This window comes from Schistocerca americana, chromosome 3 (assembly GCF_021461395.2).
Source record: "Schistocerca americana isolate TAMUIC-IGC-003095 chromosome 3, iqSchAmer2.1, whole genome shotgun sequence".
NCBI lineage: Eukaryota > Metazoa > Arthropoda > Insecta > Orthoptera > Acrididae > Schistocerca > Schistocerca americana.
The window spans coordinates 574,997,470-575,012,351 of NC_060121.1; the positions used below are offsets into that span (position 1 = coordinate 574,997,470).

A 14,882-nucleotide genomic window follows, 5' to 3' on the forward strand; every position below is an offset into this window, starting at 1 on the left:
TAACAAAATCGTGTTTTGTTTACAGAGACGTGGACTAACGTATCACTATGATGTTGCACCCCCTCTTGTGTGGATGTATGCTCTGATTTAGCTAGGGATGATGTCACAAAGCCGTTGCATCCTCTGCTGCCCAACTGTTGTTGCAAGTGATCCTTGATACCCTCGGTACTGGCAATGGGACGGAGTTGACGTCCGAGCTGGTCCTACACATTGTCTATCGGAGACGGATTTTGATATCTTGCTGCCCAATGGAATATCTCAACATCGCGCAGACAGTTCATAGAGACACGTGCCATGCGTGGAGGAGCATTGTTCTGTTGAGAAGTGGCACCACCATACTGCTGCACGACAGAAATCACATGAGGGTGCAGGATGCCCGCGACGTCCCGTCGTGTCGTCACAGTTCCCGCAGTCACCACTAGCCGTGCCCTGACTTCGTACCCGATGGCTCTCAACATCGTGACACCAGGAGTAACAACGCTGTGCCTTTACGAAACACTGGAAAAATGGGACGTCCTTCCAGGTTGACGGTCGTCCCGGGTAGTGTAGAACCGCGATACATCGCTAAACAGAGTATGACGCCATTCGTAAGCAGTCCAAGCTTCCCGGTCACATCTTCACATCAAACGCACCCATTTGCATTGTGGTGTTAACGGCAGCCTACGCATGGGACGGTTCTTCCCTAATCCGGATGCTGCTAGTTTCCGACCAGTGGTGCATGATGACACATAATTTTGCGGGGAGTCCAGTACTCTTCTTAGGATGGCAGGCGAAAAGGTAAATGGATTACGATGTACTTGGTGCACAACACAGCCATCCTCTCTTATAGTGGTCGGATGTTGTCGTCCTTAACCTTGGCGACGAATATGCCTGTCTTCGCTTTACCATGCAGCGCCCGATTCGACCTTCTGGCCAAATAGAGAACCATGATAAGGCCTACTGTCAGGTTCTGATAACGCTGTCCCACACGAATACGCGGCATCTCTGTTTCCTCCATAGTGATATCTTAACATGTGATGCTGTTCAGGCCCCTCATATACTCTACCAGGCCTGGTAACAACGCTAACCACTAATGCACTGTAGTGACCGTTCTAGATGTCAATTGTAACTTTAATTATTTGCAAATTCGCCAGCGGTGAGAAGGTGTATGACATTACATTGACATTCCGTGATGTCTTGTGGGTGATTCATTTTTTTTTTTTTTTTGTCAGGCAGTGCACATGCTTACAAAATGGATAAGCTAAGGTCTGTTCCGCAGATCCTAAGTAAAATAGATGAAGAGTTAAGTCAGAACATCCAAACTAAAACAAACAGAGGACCACGTGATGCAGGCCGCCGTCTCATCCTTTGGCATATAGTGTCATGCAGATGCCGTTTGGAGGGGCACAGGATCACCACACAGCTCTCCCAGCTATTTCGGATTCCAGACACTGGAGGCGCTACTTCTCATCCAAGCCGCTCCTTAACCAATCACGAGACTGAGTCGACTTCGGTTGAATTTCTCACTGAAAATTCTCTGCCATTACGGTTACAGAACACTGGTCCTCCGAAGTCAAAACATCTTAAACATATTTTCATTTGAGAGGTAATAAATTTACCACAAAATGAGTAAAATATAAAATACACTTACGTGCATATGATAATTATTACGCTATTGTAACCCACTAATTTACATTTTAGCACATTACTGCACTTAAGAGTCCGTAAGTCAGATTTTACTTAACATTCATTTTATTTGGTATTATCAGTAATAAATACATACCAAGGACCGTCAAATAAAGTCAGACACATGGAAAAAAGTATGTAAACTATTCATTATTTCAAAAATACTCGCCATAACTGTTAATGCGTTTATTCCATTCTGAGAACACACTGTCAGTACCTTCACGGAAAAAGCTTTGTGGTTGCCTACGGAGCCTTAATTATATACAGACGTGCATCTCTTCGTCCGAAGCAAAACAGTGGTCACGAATGTCTTTCACCAGGGTTCAAAAAATGTGGAAATCGCACAGGGAGAGATGACCTCAATCAACACACAGCTGTAAGTGGGCACTTTGCAAAAACTGACGCGCGCCACTGAGTCCAAATGCCCAGGAATATTGATGGACGGCATCATACTGTTGCAAGATGGTGCTCGCCCACATGTTGCAAAGGTAAAATTCCTCCTTACAGTCCCGAACTCTTCCCATGCGAGTTCCATATTTTTGAAGTGTTGAAGAAAGACATTTGCGGCCGTTGATTTGCTTCGCACGAAGAGGTGCGCCCAGGGCACGAACATTTTTCGTTAGGTAACGGCAATATTTTTCCATGAAGGCACTGACTGTCTTATCTCACAAAGGGATAAATGCGTTAACAGTTCTGACGTTTACTTACGAAACAATAAACAGTTTATTTACCTTTCTTCATCTGTCTCGTTTTTCAAAAAAAAAATGGTTCAAATGGCTCTGAGCACTATGGGACTCAACTGCTGAGGTCATTAGTCCCCTAGAACTTAGAACTAGTTAAACCTAACTAACCTAAGGACATCATAAACATCCATGTCCGAGGCAGGATTCGAACCTGCGACCATAGCGGTCTTTCGGTTCCAGACTCCAGCGCCTTTAACCGCACGGCCACTTCGGCCGGCCTCTCGTTTTTCATTTGACTGTCCCGTACTCATGGCGTCTCTCCTAAGAGTCGTCAGGTGCATTTTCTCTGGCTTTTCTGCAGATATTTGCAATTTCGTTTTTGCAACGTGTAGCTGACAAACAGATACTGCTTGCCACATGTTTCGTGTAACGTCCAGCGTCAGCGGAATGCGTAGGTGTGTTTTCCGGCTCAAACAAAATGATTTTTAAATCGGAATTTTACGTGCTCGTTCGATGAACCGCTACCAGATTAGTCTAGTGCATAGTCGTTTTACTGATACGGATTAACATGAAGAGTAAAACACGCAGAATAACCGATATTCCAGCAGCGGCTCAGCAGCGCACTTCTGCTTGGCAGCAGCACTCAGCACGGGTTATTGAAGGCGCTGTCGTTGTTGGCATACTGGTTATTCCTCGTGTTTCACTGTCACTGTTAATAGATGTCGGTGGAACGAATACCGAAATAGACTAATTTGGGACCGATTTGTCGAATGGGCACGAAAAATTCTACTTTTATTTCTTTTTTCTTTTTGTAACGAGAGGTATACCGACGCTTTCCATCGACGCTGGGCGTCGCGTGAAAGAATTGATGATCAGCATTTGTTTGGGCTGACTCCAGCTACACGATGAAAAAACAAAACTGCAAATATCTGCCGAAAATCCAGAGAAAATGCGCCTGACAACTCCTAGGAGAGGCACCCTATGTACCAGGAACGAATATTCAGTATACCCCATTCCTTGAACAGGCCTCTGGACGACATTCTTGAGCTCACACAACAAATACGAGGGCCGTTCAGAAAGTAACCTCCGGTTGATTTAAAAAAAAAAATACACCAAGTTAAATAAAAATATTTTAATATATACATCTTACAACTACATCTTTGCACTATTTTTCTACATAGTCTCCATAGCGATTGAGGCACTTATCGTATCTCTTCACAAGCTTTGAAATTCCTTCTGCATAAAAATCACCCGCTTGTGCCTGGAGCCAGCCTGTGACCGCATCTTTGAGCTCTTCGTCGTCATCAAACGGCTGTGACCCGAGCCATTTCTTCAAATGCATGAAGAGGTGATAATCACTTGGCGCCAGGTCTGGGCTGTAAGGTAGATGGTTGATAATGTCCCACTTGAAGGACTCAAGAAGGGCCGTTGTTCTGCGAGCAGAGTGAGGACGGGCGTTATCGTACAAAAAAACGATACCGGAAGTCAGCATACCACGGCGTTTGTTCTGTATAGCCCGTCGTAACTTTTTATTGTTTCACAGTACACGTCTTGATTAATGGTCGTACCACGTTCCATCAATTCAACCATCAACACCCCTTTGACATCCCAAAACACCGTTGCCATCAGTTTTCTGGCAGAAAAATCTTGCGAGGCTTTTCTTGGTTTGGTAGGCGAATTTGAATGTGCCCACATCTTTGATTGTTCTTTTGTCTCAGGGTTCACGTACTTAATCCAGGTTTCGTCACCGGTCAAGATTCTGTTTAACAATGGTTCTCCTTCGTCCTCATAACGTGACAGAAAGTCTAATGCAGAGGCCATTCTTTGAGTTTTGTGGTGGTCGGTAAGAATTTTGGGCACCCATCGTGCACAGAACTTACGGTAACCCAATCTTGCTGTCACTATCTCGTACAAGAGAGTCTAAGAAATCTGTGGAAAACCAGTAGACAACTCCGACATTGAGAAACATCGATTTTCACGAACTTTTGCATCAACTGTCTGAACGAGTTCGTCAGTCACCAATGATGGTCTACCACTCCTCTCTTCATCATGAACGTTTTCTCGTCCACTTTTAAATAAACGTACCCATTCACGGACAACTCCTTCACTCATAACTCTTGGTCTGTACACGGCACAAAGCTCACGATGAATAGCTGCTACAGAATATCCTTTGGCTGTAAAAAACCTTATGACAGCACGCACTTCACATTTGGCGGGGTTTTCTATTGCAGCACACATTTCAAACTGCCACAAAAACTAAACTAGCGCAGGTACGACGTTCACTCGACCACGGCTTGATGCCGACTGACCTGTTGAGTGCGTGAACGCACAGATGGCGTCGCTACTCCCCCCACAACCCGCACTGTGACCAATCGGAGGTTACTTTCTGAACCGCCCTCGTACTTCCTATCATGCATTTTTGTCTTTGAGAGCGTTAGTTTGGCTTGATGAGTTGCCCCAAAAAAACGACCCCATATGACATTAGTATGCCATGATCGACTTAGAGGTTTGTAACCTCATCGTCTTATGTACTTGATACAAATACGGTTTTATACATCGATGTTGTGAAAATGAGAGGATGCAAATCACTGAACTTGCGGTGTAGCCTTCGGACATCATTTACATCTTCATTAAATGGAATAGGCCCATAAGTGTTTTATACGTATATCAAATCCAGTATATTGTTTTATATACAATATCTGATTTGCTACCTAACGGTCCATAAATACGTTGTCAAATATGTCAGCTAGATAACCGCTAATAACTAAGCCATTAAGTGAACCCATGCAAAGTAAAATAATTTTGGGGGTCAACAATGTGAGGTATTTCTTTAACTCAGTTTACTGCAGGGACATAGATTTTAAGACCATTTTGTAACTATTTCAATGGACTCATTAAATGTAAATTTGTGTAAAGATTAGTAACACCCAACGGGCCGTATGCAGCATGTGGATACCTTTAATATCTTCAATTAGCTCCGGTAGCTTCAATTAACTCAGGGAGTTCAGTCTACAAAAAATTACTTTAGCAAAGTTACCCTGTATAAACTCTGACTGAGAAGGTACCTAAATTTTTCTGTATAATTAACAGTTGGTCTCTTATATATTATTAACAACCTCTCTTTTATATGTGTGTTCAGTTTTAGGGAAAGGTGATTAGGCTGAGTAAAACAAATGTTTCAACTTTTTCCTAAATGCAATTGGACATCGAACTGCGCACGGATTGCAGGGCAGCTTGTTGCAGAGTAGAACAGAACCAACAGTGGAGGAGTTTTGAGAATATTTTGTTTAATGGATGGTCACATGCGTTTAAAAATTTGTGTTTATTCACCTTTTAGTGACGGCCTATTATCTAGTTAAATATATGGACCATTTTCTTTATGAATTACATTTTGAAACAAGATAAACAAAAAGCAAAACACATTTTATTTGCCATTTCACAGAGTATCTAACATGCAGAATTCCAGTGATATTGTTAACTGCCGATAGACAAGCGTTCTGCCAGTGTGCGTTCCTGTGGACTCGTTTTTTCTGTAAACTACCTATTACTAATTTAACAATTAGAACTACCCATTAAAACTGTCCTCCACCTAATATTACACAAAGAAATTAATAGTCATAACTAAAAATAATAGAAAGTGAGATAAAGGGAAGAGAAATAAGAATAGAAATGAGCAGGAAAGAAAGATATTTCAATTTTTGGCATTTCAGAACTCGCGATTAATTAGACCTAATGATGATAATTAAATGATCGAAACTAGTAATAATTTGTGATAACTTGCGACTGAGACTACTGAAAGAATTTGAAGATATTTGTCGATATTACACAATTACTGGTGGGAGGCTGCAGCAAGTACTGAAGAGCAATTTTTGTCACGTAATGTTAAGTAATTTTAGTGGCTAGGTAATGTACGTCGAGTTTCCTGTTCGCACTAACTTTAGGAGCCTCACGGAGTTTTTCCCATTTCACCACCTGATTCGTAGGTGAGGTACTGAAAATCCTGTCTCCCTTTCAGATTCGACTTCGGAAACGTTTTTCCCTCCATTCCTATCCTCATATCGAACCATTCTCCTCCTTTATGGCACTTTACGCCCTTCTGTCCTAGGCGGGCGGTAGTTGGTTAACGTACTCTGTTTTCGGCTGTCTCTGAGTATACTGAAGACATCTCATTCAAGACGCCAAATTTCTCCCCATTCTTCACTTCGTCGTAGATATGAGTGCTTTGAGGCTGCAGTCTCCTTGTGCCATGAAGGATCTATAAACTGAACGTGTTCTGGTGTCCTTTTCCTTAAAAAACTTTTGCGTCCGAATTTTCTGTAGTTGAACTTCACAAATGAAACGATACGAAAGTAGTGTCTTTTTCCCTGAAAATTTTTTATGTTTACTGAGACAGTTCGGTAATAAACTGAAGAGACAAACAAACTGGTACACCTGCCTAACATCGTATAGGGCCCTCGCGAGAACACAGAAGTGCCGCAACACGATGTGGTATGGACTCGCCTAATGTCTGAAGCAGTACTGAAGAGAACTGATTCTATGAATCCTGCAGGGATGTTCATAAATTCGTAAGAGTAGGAGGGGATGGAGATCTCTTCTGAACAGCACTTTGCAAGCCATCCAAGATATGCTCAATAATCTTCATGTCTGCGGAGTTTGGTGGGCAGCGAGAGTGTTTAAACTCAGAAGAGTGTTCCTGGAGCCACTCTGCAGCGATTCTGGACGTTTTGGGTGTCGCATTGTGCTGCTGGAATTGCCTCCGTCCGTTGGAATGTACAATGAATATGAATGGATACAGGTGATCAGACAGGATGCTTACGTACTGTCACCTGTCAGAGTGGTATCTAGACGTATCAGGGGTCCCATATCACTCCAACTGCATGCGTCCCACACAATTACAGAGCCTCCACCAGCTTGAACAGTCACTGCTGAAATACAGGGTCCATGGGCTCACGAGATTGTCTCCATACCCGTACACGTCTATCCGCTCGATACAATTTGAAACGAGACTCGTCCGACCAGATAACATGTTTCCAGTCATCAACAGTCTAATGTCGGTGTTGACGGGCCCAGGCGAGGCGTCAAGCTTTGTGTCGTGCAATCATCAAGGGTACACGAGTGGGCCTTCGGCTCCGAAAACCCATTTAGATGATGTTTCGTTGAATGGTTCGCATGCTGACACTTGTTGATGGCCCACCACTGCAATCTGCAGCAATTTGGGGAAGTGTCGCACTTCTGCCACGTTGAACGATTCTCTTCAGTCGTTGTTAGTCTCGTTCTTTTCTTTTCCCGGCCGTAGCGATGTCGGAGATTTGATGTTTTACCGGATTTCTGATATTCACGGTACACTCGTGTGAAATGGTCGTACGGGAAAATCCCCACTTCCTCTCTGCCTCGAAGATGCTGTGTCCCATCGCTCGTGGGCCAATTTAACACCTCGTTCAAACTCACTTACATCTTAATAACCTGCCATTATAGCAACAGGAACCCATCTAACAACTGCGCCAGTCGTTATGTTATATAGACGTTACCGACTACAGCTTCGTATTCTGCCAATTTCCGTGTTTGAATCCGCATGCCTATACCAGTTTCTTTTGTGCTTCCGTGTATATTCCAAGAATCTTTCGCTTACTGACGAACATCGCTTAAACATAGAAACGGAGATTTAGAAGAAACACAGCTGCTTTTGAAATGCCTTGTATTATTGTAGTGGGGCTAGAGCATTGACTTACACATTATGTTTTAAAATGATGCATTTAGCTTCAATGTGATAAAAAAGAACACAGTTATCTCTTTTCGCCACTACATGCTCGTTTCGGATTTTCTTGCTGATCATGCCTCCTTACGATTAATGTAATATTATAAGGACTCGATGCCATCCTCACTGAACGAACAGTCACACACAAAACCTTGATAACGATAAAAACCAATTTCCTGTATCCTTCCCTCTCCCTCATCTCTTTTTAATGTTTAAGCGCATTACGTGACAAATGAACAAGAACTGAACATTCGAAGAAGTAGCAGTGAGACATGAAAATTTTTGTTTTGAGGTGTGGACGCATTTATTTGGGATTATACGTATTGTACTGTCGAAAATAACTATAAAAACTTCCATTTCTGGACACATGTGAAAGATATGAGAAACGTGTGAACCATAAGCCGATAAAAAAGGCAAAAGGCTAACGCCAAACCTTCTACGAAGAAAATATTTATATTAAGGTGCTACAAATGTGGTACATAAACACACATAAAAGCGACTGTATATTACAGGTCACTGGTGGTACTTCATAAATAAAGGAAGCGAAATGCGTATGGTATAAGATGAAATGCCTTTTATGTAGTTACTGAGACAGTCCCCACATAAAAGAAGATAATCAAAATTATTTAAACTTTTTGGGGCCCACTAAAGACCTATATTATGAAAGATCGAAGGCAGAAAGCATTCTGATCGTTGGAAGCTACAGAGGTTCTTTGGAGTACTCAAAATAGATGATCGCGGAGTGCAGTCGTGAATAGAAATGGACGCGAAGCATTTTGAACATCTGTAGTAGTTATCATGAAACAAGCAACACGAAAAGTGAGATGTTTGCATTGATTATCTGGTACCTAGCTGAGGTTAAATGCAAGAAAATCGGAAATGACGTCATGGAGTCTACCAATCCATGATACTGCTACAGCTGAAACACACGGTTAATATCAAGTCTTCAGCCACATCATTCACGTTCAAACCTCCAGTGACTGTAAGTGTTATGATGTATGGTACTTCAGTATTCTACTATGACAGCATAGCATTACTGGTTTGCAGAGGCGGCAATGTCGACGTCGTAATACACAGGAAACAGAGACGAAATAATGTGATTACAGCAGTGCCAGCGGTGTAGAATTACTAATAATTGTCGAAGTAATGTAAATATATTCCATAACAGAGCAGTCGAAAAGAAAGGTACAAGTCATTGTGTACATAACGAAACAGTCTTACACTGCGATGAAACACACGATCTATTCTGTAGTGGTCTCCAGCCTGGTAATACCATGTTCTTTAGACAAAGAAGATTTAAAGGATTCCCGTGTCTGGGCACTATAGAACATCTATTAGGTGGTTACCATTAACTTTGTCCACTCCTGATCTTGTGATTTGGCATACAAATATATTACGCACGTTTTACTCTGGAGTCGAAGGCATCCACGTTAAACAGTCAGCCCCAACTTTTTTACTGTAGGTGTCGTTTCGTATGCGATGTGTTATCCCCAGACGAGCGTTACGCTTCACCTAGGACACTTTATAGAACTACCGAAGCAGGCTGGTTCCGTTAATGGAGATTGACAGTGCAGTTTCGTGAGGCAGAACAGCATGTGAATATGACGTGGGGTGCGTATAAATTAATGACGTCAAAGCATTTTCCGCAACGAATGGCGCTGAATAATAACGTAACGGAATAATTTAATGGTGAAGTCGGCGATTTGTGTGTCACTAAGCACCAAATCATGACGGAATGACTGTAGCAATGACGGTGTTGTGGAGAACAATGTTTCTGCCCTGTTTTAATATAGCACTTCTGAGTCGTATTTAGCAGAATCAGGGTAGCTTATTAAAGCCTAATCAGATAGGATATAGTAAATGGTCTATCTGCTCGCCAGTAGGCAAACAGCAGAAACGTTGTTAAACACCGCACAGCGACTGTTCTGTAAGACACTCGTTACCTGACATCACATGGAAGCGATCGGCACAGAGTAGAGTGGAGCATATCGTAAATAATATTTGATGGTGTTTAAGACACTTAAGGATTCTCGCATAGGGTCAAAATACAGGATCGACCCCGTTCCCCAGCAATAAGATTCTATTGTACCCTTTACTTGGATTCCGAATGCTGTGTTATTTAGTTACAATACATTTGAGCTGCAAATTAAGCTCTGACAATAACAATCGTTTACAGAATTAAAAAAAAATCCTGATGGAATAGCAGCTTGTAATGATAATTCAGAAGCACTCCATAGCAGCCCACTGTCATATTCAAATGAGGAGCCCCTTTACGTACAGAAAAAAACGTCAAACTATGTGTGGAGTTTTGCAGTTTGTGTACTGGAGTAATAAGACCCTAAGCACGGTTAATGTGTCACTTATATATATATAAAAAAAAAAAACAATGAAATGTGGGGCATCGAAACTGGAGTATAATACGTAGACATCATTCTGGTCAATGTGTTGTCTGTAAACACTACAAACAAAACAACGTCACCGCCAGCCTTTTACATTATCGCACAGTGCAAAAATAACGCCCCAGTACGAGACTTTATAGAACTACCGTCGTAAGTTGTATGTGTGATGCCATACTAAAACTCTGCTGTAACAAGAAGACGTATGAGCAATCGATAACACGGACTCCGCCGTAAGCACGTATTATACAACACTTGATTCTGTGGAAACTTGCTCTATCATTGTCCAAAGACTGAGAGACTGAATCAGAGGCTCAGACGGTTCTGCAACCGTGTAGGCTGCAGATTCCTCGACTTGCGTAATAGGATGATGGAGTTTCGGGTTCCGCAGAATAGATGAGGACTCCACTATACGCAGCAGGCGGCTGCACGGGTAGCAAGGGCCGTGTAGTGTGGACTGGGCGGTTCTTTTAGGTTAGAAGGTCTCGGGGAAATACAACAAGAGATTCGGTCTCAAAGGGCGCAGGTCGAATACAGGAAGTACGTAGATCTAGCAACCATCGGTGTAAAAAAATGGTTCAAATGGCTCTCAGCACTATGGGACTTAACTTCTGAGGTCATCAGTCCCCTAGAACTTAGAATTACTTAAACCTAACTAACCTAAGGACATCACACACATCCATGCCCGAGGCAGGATTCGAACCTCCTACCGTAACGGTCGCGCGGTTCCCATCGGTGTAGCTTTTGTAAATTGTCGTAGCTGTGTTGGGAAAGTACCAGAGCTCCAAGGACTAATAGAAAGCACTGATGCTCAAATCGCTATAGGCACTGAAAGCTGGCTAAAACCGGAGATAAGTTCTGTCTAAACTTTTGTGAAGGATCTAATGGCGTTCTGAAAGGATAGGCTTATCACAGTTGCCAGTGGCGTGTTTGTTGATGTTAGAAGTATTTTATCTTGTACTGAAACTGAAGTAGATAGTTCCTGTGAATTAGTACGGGTAGACGTCATTTTTGGCAACTGCAATAAAATAATAATTGGATCCATTTACCGTTCTCCCTACTCAGACGATAGAATTGGTGAAAGACTCAACTTGAGTCAAATGTCAAACACGTACGCGACTCATACAATTGCAGTTGGTGGTAACTTCAATTTACCCTCAATATGTTAGGGAAAATACATGTTTGAATTCGGAGGTACGCGCAAAACATCATCCGAAATTGCGATAAACGTATTCTCTGAAAATTATTTCGAACACTTAGTTCATGAGCCCAGTCGAATAGTAAACCGTTGAGAAGACTCATTTGACTTCTAAGCACGAATAATCCTGAGCTAATGACGAGCATCTAAACGGATGCAGGCATCTGTGGACACAGGATTGTTGTAGTCAGACTGTATACATAACTCTCAAATCCCCCTAAAATAAACAAAAAATATACCTATTAAAGAAAGCAGTTAAAAATTCGGCTGACGCCTTCCTGAGAGACAATCTCCACTCCTTCCAAATTAACAATGTAGGTGTAGACCAGATGTGGCTTGAATTCAAAGAAATAGATCGACGGCTCTTGAGAGCTTTATACCAAATAAATTAACAAACGACGGAGCTGATCCCCCTTGGCACGCAAAAGGGTCAGAACACTGTTGCAGGAACAACGGGGACAGCATCCCACATTTAAACTAACATAAAATCCCCAAGACTGGTTATCTTTTGCAGAAGCTCGAAATTTAGCGCTGACTGCAATGCGTGACGCTTATAATAGTTTCTCGAAATCTGGCAGAAAATTCAGAGAGATTCTGGTCATATATAAAATATGCTAGCGGCAAGACACAGTCAGTGACATCTCTGTGCGATAGTTATGAAAATCGATGACAGTGCTGCTAAAGCATAGTTGCTAAACACACCCTTCCGAAATGCCTTCACGAAAGAAGATGAAGCAAATATTCAAGAATTAATCAAGAACTCTTGACCACACGAGTAAATTAGAAGTAGATATTCTCGGAGTAGTGAAGCAACTTAATAAAGCAGGTCTTCCGGTCCAGACAGTAAACCAAATAGGTAACTTTCAGAGTACGCTGATGCAACAGCTCCATACTTATCAATCATATAGAGCCGCTCGCTCGACGAAAGATCCGCACCGAAAGACTGGAAAGTTGCACAGGTCACATATATGTTCAAGAAAGATAGTAGGGGTAATCCACTAAATTACAGGTCATATCATTAACGTCGATATGCAGCAGGATTTTGGAATATATATTTGTGTTCGAACATTATGAATTACCTCGAAGAAAAAAGTCTATTGACAAACAAGCAACACTGATTTAGAAAAAATCGTTCTTGTGAAACACAACTAGCTCTTTACTCACACGACGTGTTGAGTGCTATTGACAAGGGATTTCAAATTGTTTCCGCATTTCTCGATTTCCAGAAGGCTTTTGACACTGTACCACACAAGCGACTTGTAGTGAAATTACGTGGCTATGGAATATCGTCTCAGTTATGTAACTGAATTCGTTAATTCCTGTCAGAGAGGTCACAGTTCGTACTAATTGACGGACAGTTATCGAATAGTTTTAAAGGTCCTCTGCTGCCCCTTACCTGTGTAAACGATTTGGGAGACAATCTGAGCAGCCATCTTAGGTTGTTTGCAGATGATGTTGTCATTTATCGTCTAGTAAAGACATCAGAAGATGAAAACAAATTTCAAAACGATCTAAAAAAGATAAATGTATGGCGCGAAAATTGGTAACTGACCCTAAGTAATTAGAAGTATGAAGTCATCCAGTAGAGTGCTAAGGTCCGTTAAACTTCGGTTACACGATAAATCAATCAAATCTAAAAGCCGTAAATTCATGTAAATGCCTAAGAATTACGAACAAATTATACTGAAAACAACACATAGAACATGTTGTGGGGAAGGCCAACCAAAGACTGCGATTTACTGGCAGAACGCTTAGAAGATGCAACAGTTCTACTACAGAAACAGCTATACTATGACCGTCCGTCCTCTTTTGAAGTACTGCTGCGCGGTGTGGGAACCTTACCAGATAGGGTTAACAGCGTTCATCGAGAAAGTACAAAGAAGAGCAGCACGTCTTGTATAATAGGGAAATAGGGGAGAGAGTGTCACGGACATGACACAGGATTTGTGATGGACATAAATATAACAAAGGTGTTTCTCGTTGCGGAGGGGTTTTCTCACGAAATTTCAATCAACAACTTTCTCCTCCAAATGCGAAATTTTTTTTTTGTCACCGACTTACACAGGGAGAAACGATCATCATAACAAAATAAGAGAAGTCAAAACTCTCAGGGAAAAATACATGTGTTAGTTTATTTCGCGCGCTAGTGGAGTGATAGACAATTATTGTGAAGGTGGCTCGGTGAACGCTCTGCCAGGCGCTTAAGCGTGATTTGCAGAGAGTCCATGTAGATGTAGATGTAGTTGTTCTTCAAATTTCGGAACATATACTGTTTCGAACAGTAGGAAAAGGTACCACGCATTCGAATTAACTTATCTCCAGCGTAATGCAACTTACTGAGGACAAAATACAATAGGGCAGCCCGCCCTAAACATGATCACTGTTACGTTAAACTCCTAGGGAGCTTGTGGCTACGAAAAGCCAACAACTAACATTATTTTATGTTTCTGTGAGTCAAGAACCACGTGCCTATGGCGCACCTGGAACGTAGCATTTGTGGCAGTAAGTATACTTCTATACGAACACGATGAAATCGGGATGCGGGTTCATCAATCAGATTACATTACATTACAATAGGAGGGGAGCGTCTTGGACACTGCAAAATTGTGGAGAGATGGTCAACTACCTTGTGGCGGCCGCGGCATCTGTGTGCGTGTGTGCGTACTGTGTCAGTCAACTGACGCACGAAGACGTGCCGAGTAGCACTGCCGACTAATCTCGTGTCGAAGCAACCTCACGGTCTCCATCATGTCATCATATGACAAAACTGCATCAACCTCACGTTCCTTCAAAAGGAGTTGCGTGCATCTTCATGTCACAAGGCTGATCTATACCGTTATTATTGTAACAACTCTCTCTCATTAGGGGTTGTAAACTCTAGAAGCTATGGTAGGAAGTCCAAAAACTATGTCTATTGAGATATCAGCGTGGGGTTGCACTGTTCCACAGTAATATATATTATGCATGTAATTTTCGCGTCTGCCTTACTTATTGAAATGCATACTTATCGTAACATAAGCAAGATCTCTACGGAAATTTGAGCAAAATAATGTTGTATTTGAGATTTCTCTGACGCTGAACGCCTACGCCTAACACCTAATGGATAATGCATAACGCCTGACGCATAACACCTCACTCAAGACATTCTCTGTAAGCACATCACCTGTCATTGCTATAAATGCTAA

General features: G+C 42.1%; 1 protein-coding gene across 1 annotated transcript in view; it reads right to left on the bottom strand.

Moving 5' to 3' along the window:
• The window catches only part of LOC124606980 (putative lysozyme-like protein), a 247,057-nt gene that overhangs the window by 92,248 nt on the left and 139,927 nt on the right, over positions 1–14,882 (bottom strand). The window lies entirely within an intron of this gene.